The sequence below is a fragment of the Carassius carassius genome, chromosome 33 (assembly GCF_963082965.1).
Source record: "Carassius carassius chromosome 33, fCarCar2.1, whole genome shotgun sequence".
Taxonomy (NCBI): Eukaryota; Metazoa; Chordata; class Actinopteri; order Cypriniformes; family Cyprinidae; genus Carassius; species Carassius carassius.
The window spans coordinates 20,654,523-20,677,214 of NC_081787.1; the positions used below are offsets into that span (position 1 = coordinate 20,654,523).

Below are 22,692 nucleotides of genomic sequence, written 5' to 3' on the forward strand. Positions count from 1 at the left end.
AGGACTTGCCACAATCAATCAATCAATCAATAAGACTAATTGTTTTCATTGTTGACTGTAACATTGTATTGTAATAAATAATAACCACTTTGCACAAATAGGTACAATAGTTCAAAGATAAAACATGAAATAAACCATGCTTTTTCAGGTCTTTCAGGTAGTCCTAACTATTCCAGTTAAGGATGCACTGATCAGGATTTTATTTATTTTACAATCAAATGAGCCGATTCCCATTCTCGTTGCCAATTTATTTAGTTCTTATTTTTATTTTTTTTTACATTTATTAAATGTTTATTTTGCTCTGTTACTGGCCAAACTAACCTTGAGCAAACAAACAAACAAACAAACAAACAAACAAAAAAATATATGCAACATGAAGCAAGTGCACAAAACAAAAACATCAGATTGGCTTAATGAATATTTTATTATTAGGCTACTATTTATTATTATTAGTTTTATTTCCTTAATTATATGTGTGTCTGCACTATGTTTGTAATTTCTGTACTGGAAGCTCCTGACGAAATTTCTTCTGTGTGTAAACACTTGGCAATAAAGCTCTTTCTGATTCTGATGAAAATGCTAATTCAATCTCTGACAACAGATGGCGCTTATAGATCACTATTCTAGCACTGAGTTATTGCTGCACGCAGAGCTGCAATTGAAAAAAAAAAATTAAATAAGTAAATGAAAATCTAAAAATAATAAAACCGCAATGAGTTATTTAAATAATATAAAGATATCGCTGTCCCTAACTTGCAACCTCCCACTTTATTCGCTTCGTAAATTAAATGAAAAAAAAAAAAAAAAAAACCTTGGAAGCTTATAATACATCTGTCTGGCAACACGACTGAGGCTGAGCTCGCGTCCTCAATCACAACTCGCTCAAAGGACGAGGCCTGGTAACCTTTTCACAATAATAATATTTATTTATTTTTTAAAACCCAGATAGCTTGCTGAAATACATCTGCGGCTTCCTCATCTACCTCAGCCATGCTGATCAAGACACGGTGAGCCTGATCGCGCCTAAGCTGCCTTCCGTTTCAACTAAACGCCTTCCGTTTCCACTATACTCTCTCTCGCACATACATACATTCTTCTCTTACATACATCTATATATGTACGTGTTTACAGTCGGCCAAAAGTTTTGAGAATTACATAAATATTGGAAATTGGAAAAGTTGCTGCTTAAGTTTTTACAATAGCAATTTGTATATACTCCAGAATGTTATGAAGAGTGATCAGATGAATTGCATAGTCCTTCTTTGCCATGAAAATGAACTTAATCCCAAAAAAAACTTTCCACTGCATTTCATTGCTGTCATTAAAGGACCTGCTGAGATCATTTCAGTAATCATCTTGTAAACTCAGGTGAGAATGTTGACGAGTACAAGGCTGGAGATCATTATGTCAGGCTGATTGGGTTAGAATGGCAGACTTGACATGTTAAAAGGAGGGTGATGCTTGAAATCATTGTTCTTCCATTGTTAACCATGGTGACCTGCAAAGAAACGCGTGCAGCCATCATTGCGTTGCATAAAAATGGCTTCACAGGCAAGGATATTGTGGCTACTAAGATTGCACCTAAATCAACAATTTATAGGATCATCAAGAACTTCAAGGAAAGAGGTTCAATTCTTGTAAAGAAGGCTTCAGGGCGTCCAAGAAAGTCCAGCAAGCGCCAGGATCGTCTCCTAAAGAGGATTCAGCTGCGGGATCGAAGTGCCACCATTGCAGAGCTTGCTCAGGAATGGCAGCAGGCAGGTGTGAGCGCATCTGCACGCACAGTGAGGACAAGACTTTTGGAAGATGGCCTGGTGTCCAGTGGCGCCCCCAGAAAATGTTAACATCGGTGGCCAAATGAGGCCACAGTAAATTTTGGGGGTGGCACATTAAAATAAAGAAAAAAAAATTAAGGGTTTGCAATATAGACAAAAAGTTATATCTCTGTGAGTTCTAGGATTTTATCGATAACGATAATTGCACTATTTTGCTGAGTGTTATAGTGCTGATATCTTATTTTTAATTGTGCTGACACCTGATTTTTTTTTTTTTTTTACCTTTACACCATTGTTTCTAAAAGTGTGCACCATATTTTAGGTCAAATACTTGCATTTGGGCTGTTACCAAGCAAATGCAATCAGTATCAACAAAATTGATCTTTGCAATGTAAATAAAACAGAAGCTGCATCTGAAGTGCCATTTAGATGTTTTTACACACTGTTTAATGCAGCTCCGTGGAACATGGAATACTTTAACCTGCAGTTACAAATGAATAAAAAATGTATTGATATTTTAAAGATAAAACATTGAAAACTGATGTTTGAAATTATTTAAAAAATGAAAAGGTTCCATTAAATGTGAAACTAAAACCGCCAATAGGTGGCAGCGAGTCACTGTTAATAAGTGAGTCATTGCGATTGAACCGAATCATTTAAACGGTTGATTCATTCAGGAACGAAACACTTTAATGTTGCTCAGAGACGCAAAACTGTGGCTGCAGCAGGTGCTGCACTTTTTTTCACTTCTTAAACTATTGTGAATTTACAATCTGCATTTAAATTAATAGGACCCACTGTAAATAATCCTAGGGGTGGCCGCAGGGGTGGCCGTGGCCACCCCTGGCCACCCCTTCGGGGCGCCCCTGCTGGTGTCAAGAAGGGCAGCAAAAAAGCCACTTCTCTCCAAAAAAACATCAGGGACAGATTGATCTTCTGCAGAAAGTATAGTGAATGGACTGCTGAGGACTGGGGCAAAGTCATATTCTCCGATGAAGCCCCTTTCCGATTGTTTGGGGCATCTGGAAAAAGGCTTGTCCGGAGAAGAAAAGGTGAGTGCTACCATCAGTCCTGTGTCATGCCAACAGTAAAGCATCCTGACACCATTCATGTGTGGGGTTGCTTCTCATCTAAGGGAGTGGGCTCACTCACAATTCTGCCCAAAAACACAGCCATGAATAAAGAATGGTACCAAAACACCTTCCAACAGCAACTTCTTCCAACAATCCAACAACAGTTTGGTGAAGAACAATGCATTTTCCAGCACGATGGAGCACCGTGCCATAAGGCAAAAGTGATTACTAAGTGGCTCGGGGACCAGAATGTTGAAATTTTGGGTCCATGGCCTGGAAACTCCCCAGATCTTAATCCCATTGAGAACTTGTGGTCAATCCTCAAGAGGCGGGTGGACAAACAAAAACCGACTAATTCTGACAAACTCCAAGAAGTGATTATGAAAGAATGGGTTGCTATCAGTCAGGATTTGGCCCAGAAGTTGATTGAGAGAATGCCCAGTCGAATTGCAGAGGTCCTGGAAAAGAAGGGCCAACACTGCAAATACTGACTCTTTGCATAAATGTCATGTAATTGTCGATAAAAGCCTTTGAAACGTATGAAGTGCTTGTAATTATATTTCAGTACATCACAGAAACAACTGAAACAAAGATCTAAAAGCAGTTTAGCGGCAAACTTTTTGAAAACTAATATTTATGTAATTCTCAAAACTTTTGGCCACGACTGTATATGTATGTGAAAGGAGAATGTATGTGTGTGAGAGTAGAAATATATGTATAAGGAGAATGTATAAGTTTGAAAGCAAAAATATATGTATTTGTAAGGAGAATGTATGTGTGCGTGAAAGCAAAAATATATGCATATGAAAGGAGAATGTAAGTGTGTGTAAGAGTAGAAATGTATGCATGTGTAAGAAGAATGAAAGTGTGTGAAAGAAAAAATATATGTATCTGAAAGGAGAATGTAAGTGTGTGTAAGAGTAGAAATGTATGCATGTGTAAGAAGAATGAAAGTGTGTGAAAGAAAAAATATATGTATCTGAAAGGAGAATGTAAGTGTATGTAAGAGTAGAAATGTATGCATGTGTAAGAAGAATGTAAGTGTGTGAAAGCAAGAATATAGGTATGTGAAAGGAGAATGTAAGCGTGTAAGAGTGCCAGAATGAATTAAGTCTTGCACGGCCCCTCATAGATTATCGTTTATTTTTTTCGAAGCAATATTTTGGAAAGGGGGTCGATGAGGTGTTTTGCGGGGCTGTTTGGTTAAAGGCGAGTTTACACGAGCTGGATGAGCTGAAACTTGCAAAAGAAAACGCTCTACAACGTCTAACGCCGTCTGGAGGCATCAAAGACAACTTTCCATGTCTCACTATTGTCCGGTTAGCGCGGTAATTAAGGCACGCGCGTGGAGTGCATCTGAAATACGCGGCACCCGTTTACTATTACTGTACGTTCAGTCACGGAATAAATAACTGATTATATATGTGCTTTGAAGCCGTTCGTGTCCGGTGTAGTAGTGTAGTGTTTCTATTTCTAGTGTTTTGTAATTCGCAGAAACAGACAGATCTGCTGGTCCTTGAACACCTCTGATTGGTCATTCTTTTCAAATGAGTCATAATTCACTCATTTGCGGATCATATGTAGATATCATTATTATAATTATTATTATTTTATTATTTTTTACATTTATTTGATTTGGGATTTATTTCACATTTTCATTTAGATTTGACATATTTCAATTTTACAAAGAAATGTGCAACATTTTGTCTGAGAAACGATTAAAAGGACACCTTTTCAATAAAGGGTGGATGATTATGATTTCACTTTGAACTTTAATAAGTGTGTAATGTTGCTTTTAAAGCATAAAGAACATCTGCAAAGTTAAGATGCTCAAAGTTCAATGCAAAGGGAGATATTTTCTTTTGCAGAAATCACTGTTTAAGGACAAAAAAATAGCTTCTTGAGGAAGTCGTGGCCTAATGGTTAGAGAGTTTGACTCCTAACTCTAAGGTTGTGGGTTTGAGGCCGGCAATACCATGACTGAGGTGCCCTTGAGCCAGACACCGAACCGCCAACTGCTCCCCGGGTGCCGCAGCATGCCCACTGCTCCGGGTGTGTGTTCACAGTGTGTGTGCACTTTGGATGGGTTAAATGCAGAGCACAAATTCTGAGTATGAGTCACTTTCACTTTCTTCCTGGGTTTGTGACATCACTAACCCCATGTTTACATAAATCCCGGGAAAAAGCAACTACCTGTAATGGTAAGGCTGCGTGACGTTTCCGGAACACTTGCACTAGGCAGTTAGTGAATCACAAACACACTAAGCCCCCTAACCAATCAGAGCCCATAAGGTAATAATGAGGGAGGGGCTTCATGGAACCAGGAACTCAGCAGAGAGTTCCTGGTTATATATTTTTATATATTTAATATATTATATATATATTTATATATTTAAATATATTTTTATATATATATATATATATATATATATATATATATATATATATATATATATATATACCAAGTATGAACACATATTTCACTGCACCCCATAAACACAATCAAGCTTTCGAAAAAAAGCTGATCAACCACCCCTTTAATAATTTGTCTTAAATCTAATTTAGTTGTATTAGTATCATGAATCATATCGCATTGTGAGTTGAGTGAATGGTTACACTCCTAGTGTTTATCTGCAGTTTATAATAAGGTATAAAGTTCACCAAGATTTATAACAGGTGTTTAAATCATAGACTTTCATTTCATATGAGATTTTTAGGATTTTATCAAACACACTAAAAGCACAAGCATATAAAATCAAAACAACAAACAAAAATAATATAGAAAAGTTGAATTTCATTCATTTATGCTGCATGACAATATATGTCAGCCTTACAGCTCTGAAAATACTCAAATCTCGCTGTACTGTTGTACACGTTTTATATAGCATCTAAAATATATTGATTTTGAATTTGATCATTAGTTGGATTGTTGCTCTCTCTCATTCTTTTGGAGACATAGAAAAGCCCCCAGCATTGGTCTCCAGTCTCACAGTGCTGTAGTTTTTTTTGTCCATCTGTTAACAGCGGCATCATAGTCTTCCTGAGAGAACTCTTTTGGAGAGAGAGAGTACACAGTATAAGTGTGCAACATTTAAGAAGCGGTTTCCTTTTCAACAATATATAAAGGAATAGTTTACAAAAAAATGAAATGTTCTGGAAATGTACTCACCCAGGCTATCAAACATGACAATGAATTCATAGTAACAGATTTGGAGAAATATAGCTTTACGTCACTTGTTCACCAATGGATCCTCTGCAGTGAATGGGTGCCATCAGAATGAGAGTCCAAACAGCTGATAAAAATGCAGCTGGAGGGAAAAAAGTAATTTTTCAATAAAGGAATCGCTAGCAGAAATGCAAAATGCCTATGTTTTGTGTTGTTTATGGATGCTCAAATCAGTCAAACTAAGAAACATTTATCGGTACAAATTGAAATCGACTGAAAAATGCAAGAAAGGTGGCTTGTAAACCTGTGTTTGTGGTCGGGAGGAGCCGAGTCAGACAATGCTCGTTTGTGCAAATGGTTTATATAAGATATAATAATATATTAAGATATTAATAAAGAAATAAATAGATACAGGGCTACCAACTCTCACACTTTCAGCATGAGTCAGACTTCACTCAATGTCATACGGCACATGTAGACACATTGAAAAAGTTTAAAAATCACTCCTTTTTATAACATTAGGATCAAGTCCAACATATGTTATGATTTTCTGTTTATACCTTTCTCTTTTAATAGTGTTTAAACCATTAGAGTATGGACTTTCCTCCATCTCATCCATCCTGCTTTCACTTCCTGCCCTTCATCTGAATTTCACACATCATCAGAATCACGTGATTGCAAAAAATCTAAAAATAGCCTGTAAAGTTAAAAGCTGCATGTATGTGAGATTCAAATCTATCATTAAGACATTTTTAACTTTAAACTGTTGCATCTGGATAAAATATGTGTCCTCTCTTCATAATATTACTTGTGGATTATTGTGATGTTTTAATCAGCTGTTTGGACTCTCATTCTGACGGCACCAATTCACTGCAGAGGATCCATTGCTCAGCAAGTGATGTAATGCTACATTTCTCCAAATCTGATCCCATGAACAAACTCATCTACATCTTGAATGGCATGATGGTGAGTGCATTTGCATTTTTGGATGAACTATTCCTTAAATGAAAGTGAAACATGTTTTCATTGTATGCAAATGTGGCTTAAGTAAAAAGGAGGGGAAAAGGGGGGATATATTTCCTCCAACAGCATGCAAATGTGTGGTTGTAAATGTAATGTTGACATTGCATGTGTGTTAACCCTGCATAAATTCCTCTTTCATTTCCCTGGATTTCTGCAGTTCAGCCTTTATGACCTGAATAAATTGCTCGGTTCTGTCCTCAGAACAAACATTGCTGAATCCCACCTCGCTCAGGAACTGAAAAACACACACAAACACACTCAGCATGAGCAGAAACGAGCTGTTTGTTCCTATGCGGGCATTTTTGGCATGTACAGCACTGTAGTGACTGATATCAGCATTACATAATCAATATAAATCTCAGTCCAAGCAAGCTTTAATAGTACACTATAATTTTATGTGGTCTGTACTTGTCCGTATCTCTGTGGTGTGTAAAGTATATATCCCCGCTGGTTAACGTAATCCTGAAACGCTGGAGCCCAAGGCTTCTCTCCACAGCAGTAGTCACTGATAAGAATTCTCCCAGCTGGCTTCTGCCATGACTGAAACACAAATGCATATACACATTAAAAGAAAAGTGTACCTCAAAACACATTCTTTCATCATGTACTTCTACGACAATATATAATAGGTCCAATAGAGGGCAGAAAACTCAGATTCGTTTTGACTTGTGCTCTTATTTCCTGAGAATTATTTTCCATGTCAGCATTTGCTTACTGTATGTCACTGCATTTGCCTTGGATTAGTTTGTTATCCTCAATAGTTCAATACAAAAGCAAAGGCTTGTTTTTATAAGTCATACGTAATGTGTCATCTCATTAGAGTCTTAATAAAAAAGAAAGAAGGCTCAAGGTGATGTTAACTGTTATATCTGCAATCACCAACACACTGGAACACCTGCTTCCCACTGATAGTATATTTACACCTACAACACACAGATAACCATTTCTATATCCTCATACATAAACACAACCCTTATGCACACACACAAATATATGGTATGCTACTTCTGCAACATATAAAGTGAAAGGCATGAAAACATGCAGTAACCTGAGTAAACACTCACATAAAACTTTCTGAAGAGGTCAAGTTTGTCCCTGATGTGCAGAATTGTGTCTCTGCTGTAAACCACATTAAAAGGTGCTGTCAGGAAACGTTCTTTTTGTAGCATCCAACAACTCAAACTGCACCTGTAGAGGAAGGACAGATGGTTACTCTACTATCAGGGAGTGCAGAGCAACTCTCAAAGCTTTCCCAGAAAGCAGCTCTATTCATTCTCAAAACTATCCACCTTGTTCTTCCTGTAAGAGTGGACGTAGCCATTTGTGATTTTCATGGGTCTGGCTTCTGTCATCATCTGCATCCAGCTATTTTTAGCTGTACAAAACAGCTTGTTTTGCTGCTTGATATTGCAAATTAGTGTGTCTTACTATAATATTTAAATGTATTATCTTAAATATGAACACACTGCACATACTACACATTGTTATTCTTCTCCTTATTTCCATACAGCGGCTAATGAACTGGAAATCTCATCCTTAGGCTTACTTCCACATTGAAGAATAAGGTGGATACAAATTTAGAATGTATGTACAGTACACTTTTTATTTCATATAATACTATTTACCATTTCAAAATAGATTTCTACATTTCCTGTGGAAAAACGTAGTGCCAAGATGCTAGGGTGTTGCTATGCAGTTGCCAGGTTGTCATAGGTGGCTGCTATGGTGGTTACTGGGTAGTTACTATGTAGTAATAACGTAGTTGTTATAGGTGGGTGCCAGAGTGCTGCTATGCAGTTCCAAAGCTATTCTGAGTTGTTGCATTTGCTATGGATTTACAAGTGTGTAATGGGTGGTTGCTACAGTGTTTCTATGCTGTGAAGCCGTTCGGATGAGTTTGCCGAATTTTTATGTGGTTGTTAGGGTGTTATGAGTAGTTGCCAGGGTGTTAGCTGAAAAACCTCAACCTACTAATCGGAGTTTCTCCTTGACGGCTCTCTCAATGGTGATCTCCACCATGTTTGATGACAGGTCCATGCCTAGAGCCTCCATCCCAAAGGTCTGTCAATGAAAAAGATTATTCAGTAAATTATTAATTAAATGTGTAACAGTAATCAGGAACTACAGCTATGAATGATCATGTGAAAGTGATCAGAATGTGCACCACACTAAAATACATATGCAACTGAATTTATGTCTGATAATGTTTAATTATGGTTAAAGATTTAAAGACGGTGAAACGCGTTCTGAGGCAGCACATAAACCCATCATACGTCAATCATTGCCTCACCTGGGCCATGTAGAAATCCCTACCTCCAATTCCACAGCCGACATCAAGAACTTTCCTTCCAGCGGTCAGGTTCAGGATATCAACAAACTCCTAATAGGTTACATACAGATCAATATATCAAAGGGACTGAGAGAAAACGAACCATTAATTATTTACTAAAATGATGAGATAACACTGAGAATGCAGAGAGCAGTAGTTCTCAAATGAGGAATACTGCAACAACATTTTATTGCAAACACTTCAGTCTGCTAGACAGTTTTGGTACTTTCTTTGTTTGTTACTTGATATCCAGAGGTGGGTAGTAACGAGTTACATTTACTTTGCTACATTTACTTGAGTAATTTTTTGGGGTAACTAATACTTTTCGGAGTATATTTAAAGATGGGTACTTTATACTCTTACTTGAGTAAATTTTTTGGGAAAAATCTGTACTTTTACTTCGTTACTGTGGGCGACGCTCCTCTCGTTACTTTATCTTAATGCAATAAATGTTATAAATGCTTCAGTTTATTCCAAACGCGCCGTCTACTTTTCTCTGGACAATGAGCGATGCCCATTCGCGAATGATTCATTCTTTTGAGTCAAGTCTGTTCAAAGGCTTTATCAAACCAATTGGCAAACGAGTGAATTGGTTCATGAATAAGTTTGAATGATTCGTTCACTTCCCTGCCGCACGCGCTGAGCGTCTGAAGCGGTTCACTCAGAGTTGTAACGTTTAACATCAGCAGCGTTGAAAACGGGGCTGGAACTGCACTGAATTGAAAGCAAATCTGCAAAGGCTATTATTTGCTTGCGATGGAGATCCTTATTAGATGAACACTGCGTGTGCTGTCTACTGTTTAACAGGTAATAACTTGGGCTACATTCGATTACAGTACACTGTACCACTGTGACATTAGTTTGTTGTACGTGTGTGGCTTATAACAGAGGGGAGTCAAGTTGAATGCAGCTTCCAAAAGACAAAAAATAGCCGATTAAGATTTTATTAATTTTAATACAATCACACCGGTGCGAGTACGTTCAGCAAGTCATATCATCAGCTGCTAAATTCAGATCTGTGATCTCTTGCTGGTGCTGAGCCAGAGATAGATGTGTTTTTACAGCGCTGCACATTATAACCAATCACACATGATTCTTTTGAGCTTATTAAAGCATTGGCCAATCAGAGGCGTTCAGATGAGTCATCGCTAAAATGCCGGTGCTTCCTTCACTCGCTCACTGACTGAATACCTCTTTCTGGCGAATTCTCTCGTCAGAAACAACAAAGTGCAGATGTGTGTACGAATCTATAATTAAGATATTGATTTCACAGTGTTAACAGTTTCAGTGATTTTAATGGGAGTTTCTGAGAGTGATTGAAATCTAGACTGTCAGTGAAAATGATCTTTACTAATGTAAATGTTATTTGCTCTCTTTCTGAACAATGAAAGATTAGTAGCAATATTTATATCACATTAACTTTCAATGTTAAATTCACATTTAATATAAAGTCAGTCATATTAAAAATATGTTATGGCTTGACACCTATATATGTTACTTAAGTAAACAGACAGGGTTTTATAATAAATTACATAAATTGGAGTAAAGGCTGATGAAATATATACATTTATACACGCACACATACATTACATACATTTTATCTATATATCTAAATAAAAATAGGCTCAGTATATATGACCCAAAGTAACTAGTAACTAACTACTTGAGTAGATTTTTTATCCGATACTCTTTTACTCTTACTCAAGTAACCATTCAAGACTAGTACTTTTACTTTTACTTGAGTAAATATATCTAGAAGTACTTTTACTTGAGTACAATTTTTGGGTACTCTACCCACCTCTGTTGATATCCAAAGTAAAGTCTGAGTTGTGATGCAATACTAATTCAGTCACCTTTCTGAAAGTTACATAGTTACTTCACTAGGCGGTGACAATGAGGTTCAAAAACCCTATAGAGCATCACAGTCCCGCCCACAGCCCGAGAGAGCTTTGGTGCCGGAAGTAAATTTCCCATTCATTTCTCCCATTGACTTTTTCGGAAAAATCAGTATCTAAAGAGTTTTAGAGCATGTGTGAGGATAACCAGCTACGGCTGAACTCATAAGCATATAACATATCATTTCGAGTGAAAAAATTAAGAGAAAATTCAGAAAAGTCAAAGGTACAAGACTGTGTACATATTTTCTTTTCGAGCGAAGGAACTACTCATCCCATAAACCACAGCGCCTCACTGAAGTCGACTGAAGCCACAACCGCGAACGAGCCTTTAGAGCGATTTCAAAATCTGATGACGGCCGCGAAAACTTTTTCCTCAAGTGAATTTTATTTTATATAGTAAATGTGCAGTAGTAGCAGTTCTTTCAGTATTAATCGTGTAAATAAATAGTGTTTTATATAGGTATTGTGTATTGATTTTTATATTTATCATCGTGTATTTTATATATTGTGTGCGTGTGTGAAAGCGGTTAACAATAACGTCAGCAACATGGTGCAGTGCTTTGTACCTGACTGCAATCACCGCTCAGTCTTCGACACGTCGTTGCCATTACACAAATGTTCAGTAAATGCACAAAAAGGTATGCCTAGGCTAAATATTGTTTTGACAGTGGCATTATAAAATGCTTGATATGACTCATACCATATGAAGGCTACAGTAGCCTAGCTAAAGTGGACGATAATGCTAACTAACGTTACCAACCTCCCTGCAAAACTCGCCAAAACTTTGTAGGTCTTGTCCCTCATGCTGGCCCTTACAAAACCCACAAGCAGACCCTCGGACACGCTACACTTAACTACATGACCCGATCTGAAGTGGTTTTCACCCCTTTGAACACTTTTGTTTTCCTCCTTGAAAAAAGCCATCATGACAGCAAAGGAGATCATGATTGCACTGATAAGTCTACCGTGCAAAAACGCAACACAGGTTTTTATTTTATTTTATTTTTTTATTAATGATCTTCAGTCTTCACGGACCTTCACGGGGTTTAACAAGACAGTTACATGAGTTCCACCGATCAAATGCATCACTGTGGGATTGTTCAGGATTGTGGGTAATGAAGTACTTATCCAAGACATCGCGAATATAAGGCATTTATCTCAAAACAAGGTTAGTGCCCTATGAAACTTTTGTGTTTATATGAGCATATACTATCGCTTAGTACAGCCGTAGCTGGTTTTAAGTCTACCATGTATGGTTACGTTTTATGGCTTATACCCCAACTGTCAATGCAGAAATTGTATTGAATATTTACATCCGGCATCGGCTGTGGGCGGGACTGTGATGCTCTATTAATTTGGAACGAAATAAGTGGTAATCTTTACAAAGGAGCCAATGAATCCTTATTAAACAGATTAGACCAAAAATAAATTTTCATGCATGAAAAAAACAAACAGTTGTTTTATAAAATGAGTCCTTGAATCATTCATTTAACCGTGATTTGTTCTAAAACGCTGATTTATTTTGAAACAAAACAAGCTGTTGTCTTTATAAATGAGTTATTGAATCCTTCAATGATCATTTATCATTTGAACAGATTCGTTCAAAAATACATACTCACCGGGGACCAAACAAGTGGCTGTTTTTATAAAATTTTTGCATCATTCATTCAACTTATATAATATATATATATATATATATATATATATATATATATATATATATATATATATATATATATATATATATATATATATATATATATATATGTATTGTATAAAAAAATGAGGACAGAAGCAATTAAGTGACTGCCTGAATCATTAATTCAAAGAATTAGAGTAAAACAATTCAATGAATGATTCAAGACCAAATATTGCTCTGTTTTGTAACGTTTCTGCTGTGCTGTTCTATGGAACTATTTTCGTTGGTAAAGCAAAGCCAAGAAACAAAGTGGTAATATTTTATCTAAAAATACTTTATTAAATTAATGTGTCATTCACTGAACTGCTGAATAGTAATATTATTAGCCTAACATACACTCTCGATGGGGAGGGGTACCTTTTAAAAAAAGTACACTTTTCATTCTTTCTTTATTATTTTTTTATTTACTTCACATGGCACCTCTGAAGAAGTGCAACCCTATGTTTACTGCTTCCCTGACCTTGGTCGTGCTGATGCGACCTGTGCTGATGTATCCTGATCCGAACATCTTCTCGTAACGTAAGATTCCTCTTCTGGTGTACTGCTGGTTATCTAGAAACTCCTGGAACATGGAAAAGCTGCCCTAATGCTGCTGAACCACATCACGACAGTGTACTTTCATGCACATTATTTTCCATTCTATATTTAATTCTACAGTATACATCTTTTTTATATTTTATTCTTATATTTTTATTGTTTACTTAATTCTTTCATAGCTATATTTATGTATATTTTCATCTGTGTTGTATTCTTTAATGATTGCTCTGTCCGTGGAGTGGACCTGACTCACATTTCACTGCTGGTTATATACGCTCTATATAATTGTGTACGTGACGAATAAAAATCTTGAATCTCAGTGGTTCCCAATTCTGGTCCTGGAGAACCTCCAACACTGCACATTTTAGAGGTCTCCCTATTCAAACGCACCCGATTTAACTCAGGTTTGAGCCCTATTGAAAAGCTGGTGAAGCAGACTGAGTTGCTGTCCCAAACGAGGATGTTCTTCTGATAGACACTGCTCTGGAGGACATGACTGCTCTCAACTTAAATGTGATCGTGTTTCCAGTGAGCCTGGTTCAAGTGAGTTTCAGTTTATAATGGATGCTAGGGGTCCTCCAAAAAAAAATTGAGTTAATACAAGTGTAATTCGGTCAGGGTCAGGGTGCCGGTCAGGGAAGCGGCCAGGGTGCTGGCCAGGGTCAGGGAAGCGGTCAGGGTCAAGGTGCTGGTCAGAGAAGCGGCCAGGGTCAAGGCGCTGGTCAGGGTGCCGGCCAGGGTCAGGCAAGCGGCCAGGGAGCCGGTCAGGGAAGCGGCCAGGGCCAGGGTCAGGGTGCCGGCCAGGGTCAAGGTGCTGGTCAGGGTGCTGGTCAGGTTAGGGAAGCGGCCAGGGTGCCGGCCAGGTAAGCGGCCAGGGTGGCAGCCAGGGAGCCGGCCAGGGAAGCGGCCAGGGTCAAGGTGCTGGTCAGGGAAGCGGTCAGGGCACCGGCCAGGGAAGCGGTCAGGGCCAGGGCAGCGGCTATGGCCAGGGTCAAGGAGTTAGTCAGGGAAGTGGCTATGGTCAGGGAAGCGGCTACGGTCAGGGAGTTGGCCAGGGTCAAGGAGTTGGTCAGGGAAGCGGCTATGGTCAGGGAAGCGGTTATGGCCAGGGTGTTGGCCAGGGTCATGGAGTTGGTCAGGGAAGCGGTCAGGGCACCGGCCAGGGAAGCGGTCAGGGCCAGGGCAGCGGCTATGGCCAGGGTCAAGGAGTTGGTCAGGGAAGCGGCTATGGTCAGGGAAGCGGTTATGGCCAGGGTGTTGGCCAGGGTCATGGAGTTGGTCAGGGAGTTGGCCAGGGTTAAGGAGTTGGTCAGGGAAGCGGCTACGGTCAGGGAAGCGGTTAAGGCCAGGGAGTTGGTCAGGGAAGCGGCTACGGTCAGGGTAGCGGTTACGGACAGGGAGTTGGTCAGGGAAGCGCCTATGGTCAGGGAAGCAGTTACGGCCAGGGAGTTGGCCAGGGAAGCGGTCAGTGACGTGGTCAGGGAAATTGTGGTCTTTGAAACTTTTACAGGAATTTTGCATAACACCTACAGGAGCTCTTAAATTCAGTGCTTTTGTTCATAAGGATTTCTTTTTTTCCCTTTTTGCTACAACAGTTAAGAAAAACTGTCACTCCGCCTCCTTCCCTTAAATAAAAAGAAATTTGCTTGATTGAAAGTTGTTTATCATTTGGCTTTCTCTCATAACTGAGTTCTGGCATTAGTGCTTTGTAAGTTCCTCTCCATGAGACCTGGACATTTGGAGTATTAACCCATTTTACACCTTATATACCACATTATGTCATGGGGACTCAAATGGCATCAGCTGTTTTCTGCAAATGGTGTTTTTGTCTCCTCAAAAACAAGCCTAATGAATGTTACAGATATTCTAATCTCGATAACGATATCCAACTTTCTCGATGAATTTAGAATAATCGTCACTATATCGCCCAGCTCATATCCTGAAACGGCTTTTTTTTTTTTTTTTGGCATTTGCTTTAACTTTCATTGCTAACACGTCTTCACTAGCGTTCATGCTTATGGTTGCCATTTGTGAGGAGCTTTAATCCCTAAAAAATATTTTTTCTCCTTAAAGGATACACTTCTTCCCGGTGTTTTATGTAATTTGTGCAATCTGTTAACCCTGTGCGCGCTCACTGATGGCGGAACAAGCGCTGATGATATGAAAACATACGAGTTTGGCAATCTCTCCACAGTGATATTATGCTTACATAAGTGTCATAGACAAGGTGTTTTTTCACAAGCCATCATTTGTACTGTTTGTGTTACCAAATGAGTCATGATCAAACTTTTCAATAATGGATCTGTGTTTGAGGAATAAATGCGCTTGTCCTACCTGTGACAATATATGGGGGAAATGTATATAAATTGGAATAGATGGAATTTTTATTTTTTATTTTTTAACCGGTTTTCGTGTTGAAAATGGCATGGCAATGTTAATTTTCATTGTGTATTAACTATGAGCAAATTTACTCTGGGCGACTACGATGTCTATCGTTAGCCACTGGCTAATAAATTATTAGATTTTACTGGCCTGTGTGTGTGTTCGAGGCTATTATAAGATTAGCACATTTTCACTCGCTGAACACTGGGCGCTTCAGAGTTTCGCTCTCCATCAAGCGATCTGTACTTTTTCAGTTCATCTCAATGGACACACAGCGCATCTGTGTTCAATGCTATGTAAACTCTATGCTATGTAAAAAAAAAAAAGCTGTTTCTCACCGAGTGGCAACCTCCCGCTCTCTCGTGAAGCCCATACGGAAGTGACTAAAACTGTAATTCATTGACTGGCCGCTTGAGGCTGGCTGCAAAAGGGAGTCTATCCCATAGACTGTCCATGTTACAATGCCCAACTTTACAGCAGAAAAAAACATTTACAGCCTGGTGCAAAAAATGATTTTGGTCTAGCTAATTTTACCCTTCATGACAACTGTGAGGTGGGTGAGTTTTTTTTTATAACTCATCCGTTTAAATTTAAGCCTTAATGTTCTGCATAATTAAGGGCGTGGTCATTAGAGTGACAGGTGGACTGCTGCTGTCACCGACGTCGCGCTCGGTGGGCGTGGCTTCCGCAACTAGCTCCCGCCTTTTTTCCTATTTTCTATTACCCCAGTGACGCGCTGCCAAGATGACGACGGCCCGCTCCGCCCACTTTTGGTTTCAAAAACTCTCTTTGGGAATCTATGGGTGACGTCACGGACACAATCACTCCATGTTTTTTTACAGTCTATGTTTCTCACACATTCAAAGAGAGAGGCCGAAAGTCTTACCACGCTAATTGACGCGCTACATGTAAACTTTATTCTTTGTTGTATTTTCCTGTCAAAATAATGGGAGTTCATTTAGAATTATTCAACTATTTGGAACTAGCAGAAGATATGCCGGATATGCGCAAATTTCAATTTCATTGGCTGGCGCTGCCTATTACGGTCCCTGTTTTGATTTCAGCAAATCAGTTCGACCGAACGCAGACAACGTGATTAATATTCATGAACCCAGCAGCTCATCAATCAGTAGATGATTGTATATTATTGTTGTAGTAGAATTAGAAGTATTACCTTTTAATAATAATTAATATGATCTATTACTATTATTATTATTATTTTACAGAAACCCTGAATGACCAACAATTTCTTAAGCATCACCACCAGTCTTAAGTTCAGTTAAAATGACAAATATGCATTCATACATGGTTACCAAGTTTTGTTTCTAATCACTAAAGTTCTGTCATTAAATAGTGCTTAATAACATAATATAATTCTTGACTGACTGACTAAGAAGCTAAGATTTAAGAAGCTGTGCCAATTAACAAAGATAAGCTGATTGGAATCATATATATATATGTGTGTGTGCTCTTGTTTTTGTGACATATCAGGACACCACTCTGTATAATGACATGGGTATGACACAGGTATTACAAGGAGAGGGTGACTTATGAGGACATAACCCATGTCCCCATTTTTCAAAACACTTATAAACCATACAGAATGAGTAAAAACCATTACGCCTATGGGATGTCCCCACTTTTCACAAAAACAAACGTGTGTGTGTGTAAAATAGTATATCAGTCTGGCGAGTAATCTGAATAATGAACTAGCCAATGGCGATTATATTGCCAAGGTTTGCATAGAGGGTTGAAATGTTATTGCATTTCTTAGCTGAAAAAATAAAGAACCCCCCCCCCCCCCTAAAACCAGCCTAAACTGGTTGACTGATTTTAGTTCATCCAACCCGGTCAAAGCTTATCAAAGCTGGTTTTAGAGGGGTTTTAATCACTTCCTTAGCTGGTCAGGCTAGGAGACCAGCTAGCTTAAACCAGCTAAGACTAGATTGGTTTTAGCCGTTTTTTTCCAGCAGGATAGAATAATCGTTATTAATAATCCTGATTATAATTTAAATAAAAAATAATCGTGATTATCAGTTTAACCATTATCGTGCAGCCCTAGTTTATAAAAAATATGCGGGGCATTGCTATAGAGTTTGTTCCTGAATGTGTCAGGAAAAGGAACAGGATCCAACTGCGGTTGAATGAATGACACGTTTATTGATAAAACTCAGAGGACTTAATAGGCTGGAGCACGAGACAGTCAGCACTCTGCAAGAAAGACCAGCTCGGTGATCTCTTCGGCAACAGCCGCACAGCAGCGGGGAACAGGTGGCGGAACAGCACTGGAAAGCCGTAGCCGGAGTCCGAAGGCAATGCAGAGGTAAGTAGAGTCAGCCACCTGGTAGATGCGGGCTACTGAGTAACGAGGCAAGGCAGAAAAAAACAAACAAAAAAAAAACAGGAACACCAGATCGACTAGACAGAGGGAAGAAAATACAAAAAGTGGAGTCAGCAAACTATGGCTAGCAAGGAGAAAGCTTAACTTTAACAATGCTTACGGACTGACACAAGACAGCAAACACAAGGGCATGATAAAGGGAAGTTAATCAGCGTAAGACAGGGTAGAGGTGAGGGAGAATACGTTAACAGGGATAACAAGAGGGGCGGAGAAAACATAGCAGGAATAGTGAAACACCTGGCGAGCCAGCAAAACCTAAATCATGTGCTCCAGGACAGAAAAAGCCTTAGACCCCACTGAGATCATGACAGTACCCCCTCCCCCAAGGGCGCCACCAGGCGACTTAAGGGAGGGGCTTACCATGTTTACAGCGGAAGGCATCGATCAGCGACCGATCCAGAATATCCCGAGCCGGAACCCAACTCCTCTCCTCCGGACCGTAACCCTCCCAGTCCACCAGGTATTGAAAACCCCTGCCACGACGATGAACATCTAGTAATCTCACAGAATAGACAGGAGAACCATCCACTAGCCGAGGGGGAGGGGGGTAGGGGATGAAATGTTGGTATTAAGGGGGGACCTTAAAACCGGTTTAACCCTGGATACATGGAAAACAGGGTGAACCCGACCAAGAGAGGAGGGCAACTTGAGCCGTATCACAGTCGGATTAAGGACCTTGGTGATCTGGTATGGGCCAATGAACCTGGGTGCCAATTTGCGAGAGACAGCCCTGAGAGGCAGGTCCTTGGTAGACAGCCATACCTTCTGACCACAGACATAACGGGGCGCTGGAATCCGGTGGCGATCAGCCGCTGCCTTGGTCTGTCTAGAGGCCTGGACCAGGGCCTTCCTAGCATTGCTCCAGACGCTACGACATCTCCAAACAAAGGCTAGGGCAGACGGAACTGCAGCATCAGGTTCCTGAGAGGGAAATAAGGGAGGAAGGTAACCAACAGAACATTCAAAGGGTGACAGGTATATCCACCCTTTCAAGTGGATGCTACTGGAATAGTATTATGGGGTTACTCAATCCAAGTGAGCTGTTGGCTCCAGGAGCCAGGGTTACGGAATGCGAGAAGTGCCTGGGAGGAGATCGATGGCACAATCAAACGGCCGGTGAGGAGGCAGCAAGGTGGCCCGGGCACAACTGACTCATGGTGATTGCCCGAAACAACAACACTTACACGTGGAGTGGTGTCGGTGATGGTGGCTATCGGCTGACCGGAAAGACCACAGACTGTAACAGGAGAAGGAAGAGAAATGGCTGGAATGCCCCAATTCTTAGCCGTGCAGTAATCCAGGAAACTGGCTTCAGCGCCAGAATTAATAAGTGCCTTGCAGGAGTGAACTGAGCCCTGGTACTTGATGGTGGCAGAGAGCTGGGTACGTGACTGAGGGGAGATAAAAGGAGAAACGCCCACCAGGACTCCCCGGTTGACTAGTGGACTCTGGCTTTTAATGGGCACGATTGAGCAAAATGTCCTGACCCTCCACAATACAGACGGAGGCCCTTCACCAGCCTATTTTGTCTCTCCTGGGCAGACAAACAAAGTCCCTCCAACTGCATGGGTTCAGAATCCATCTGGGATGATTGAGGCGGTTGTTGAGTCTTGAATGACTGGGTATCCTCTAGCCCCCAAGATGGACGGGAAGTCAAGCGCCGTTGACGCAAATGAAGACGGCTCTCAACACAAATGGCCAGATCAATAAAGCCCTCCAGGGTTTTAGGTAGCTCGTGTGTCGCAATCTCGTCCTGTATGTCAAAGTTCAGCCCCTCCCGAAACATAGCCCGCAGCGCCCCCTCATTCCAATCGCAAGAGGCCGCTAGAGTCTTAAACTGAATGGCATACTCAGTCACAGAACGTCCACCTTGATGGAGCCGTGCAAGTTTAGAAGCAGCTTCATCCCCCTTCACGGAGCGATTAAACAACTTCATCATTTCACAGCGAAATTCCTCAAAGTCTGAGCAAAAATGGGCCCTCACATCCCAAACGGCCGTTCCCCACTCGCGAGCTTTTCCTGTCAGCAGTGTGATGACATAAGCGATCTTCAAACGCTCTGTAGCGTAACGGCGCGGTTGCAGCGCGAACACCAGCACACATTGGGACAGAAACGCCCGACATGAATTCGGATCTCCATCATACAAGGGCGGATTATTACCGTGCAGCTCGGGCTCGAGCTGAGCGAGAGGCTGGGGAACCACCGGAGCGGCGGATGACAGAACATTTTGTAGTTAACGGAAGTGATCACTTAATTCAGCCATGCGGGCAGTGAGTGTCTCTACCTCCTGAGCGGTGGACGAAAGCAGTGACAGTGTATAATGACAGTGACAGAACAAAAACACAAAATGGAATAAAAAATGTAAAAAATACAAATAGGTAGGTAAGGAGAGCGCCTTGATGCCCCACTGACATCATGACAGAATGTCTGAGTGCACGCAACACGTGATCTGTGAGTGACTGAGCGTGTGTGTGCATAAGATACAGATGACAGCACATTAGTCTAGAACTATTCTTTTTATTTTATTTGTAAAAAGTATAGAGTGCATTAATTTGTGCAATGATAACTTACCATCAATGTTAAGATGATTTTATATATATATATATTAATATGAGTACATTGCAATATAAATTTATTAGAATGAGTAAATTATTATTTATGGGCTTAAAAACAAAATGCAAACAATCAGAATGTTGTACCTGTTTGGTAAAATTCGACTGAGGTAAAATTCAGTGCAGTTCTGAATCGTGATACGTGTAGTATCGTGACTTTGCTGGTGTTACACAGGCCTAATATATACATATATAAACTAATTAAAAATATTAATACAAATATAATAGCATCTCAATTATACTGATAATTATTAGAGAAGACCACATTAAAACTGAAACAGAAAGTGCCAGAGAGATGAAGTGGAAGATGGAAAAAGGCAACAAATTAGATGGGACGTACCTTCTCAGATCTTTTTATACCCCGTTAAATTAAAACTAAATAACAGTAATCTAAAGTGCCTTTTTCTGTTGAGAAACGTATGTGGAATGGAAAGATTTCATGGGTGTTACATGTTTTTCATGGAATCATCAATTCCAATAAAGAAGCTTTACTGTATTGAAGCTGTGAGCTCTTGTACACTAACAGCTGACATACTGCATACACATTTACAATGTACTGTCTTTCTTTTCTGGTAAATGCTTCTGCAGCCTGATGGCAAAAACCGAGAGACTCAGGAGGAGTTTCTTCCCCCAGGCCTTCAGGCTCCTAAACTCAAAACCAGCCTATTAACATCTTCATGTCCCCACTTAATATTCACTTTATCAGTAAGATATTCATCATTCTCTACCTCACACTGACATACTGAAAGTGTCAACCTGTTTGCACATTTGCCTTGTACATTCCTGTGTATCTTAATATTTAAGACTACAGTATAACGCACATATGCACATTGCCTCTTGTACATCCCTGTGTATCTTAATATTTAAGACTACAGTGTACTTTCATGCACATTATTTTCCATTCTATATTTAACTCTACAGTATACATCTTTTTTATATTTTATTCTTATATTTTTATTGTTTACTTAATTCTTTCATAGCTATATTTATGTATATTTTCATCCGTGTTGTATTCTTTAATGATTGCTCTGTCCGTGGAGTGGACCTGACTCACATTTCACTGCTGGTTATATATGCTCTATATAATTGTGTACGTGACGAATAAAAATCTTGAATCTCAGTGGTTCCCAATTTTGGTCCTGGAGAACCTCCAACACTGCACATTTTAGAGGTCTCCCTATTCAAACGCACCCGATTTAAAGCCCCGTTTACACGATGGGAAAACGCAGATTTTTTTTTTTTTTTTGGCCTGTCATTTACACGAAAACGCCGTTTTTATCCCTGAAAACGATTATTTCTAAAAACTCCGGCCAAAGTGGAGATTTCTGAAAACGTCGGTTATGTGTTGCCGTGTCAACTGGGAGAAACGGGGTTTTAGGTTCTCAAACGTCACATTATGCGCCAGAAAATGCTTAATGTCATGTGAGCGCCATATGTTACTGTTTGATCATGGATGCTGTTAAGGTGGTACTCATTTTTACGTTTGTGCAAACGCTTTTGGTCTGTTTGCATTTGCAAACACAACTGCTGTATTATATCGAGAAGCAGAGGCGAAGGAGTACATGTCTGTGTTGTTTTGAAAGGAACAGGAAGTTGCTCGATTTTGAGGATTCTGATTGGCTTGCATGGCTTTATCCTTCTCCCTACACTGCCGCCCATAGGTTTGGCATAGTTATGATGGCGCTCGACGGCGTATTTATGCTGGTTGATGTAAACGACAACTTTTTTGAAAACGATGTTGTGTGCACTATGTTATTTTTGAAAACGGAGGGGGGGGGGGGGGGGGGATATTAGTTT

General features: G+C 39.8%; 1 protein-coding gene and 1 pseudogene across 2 annotated transcripts in view; one reads left to right on the top strand and one right to left on the bottom strand.

Annotated features, from left to right (window-relative positions):
• The window catches only part of LOC132113949 (TBC1 domain family member 9B-like), a 336,715-nt gene that overhangs the window by 40,209 nt on the left and 273,814 nt on the right, over window positions 1-22,692 (top strand). The gene's annotated exons all lie outside the window — the stretch shown is intronic.
• LOC132114144 (uncharacterized) lies at window positions 5,726-20,219 on the bottom strand (annotated as a pseudogene).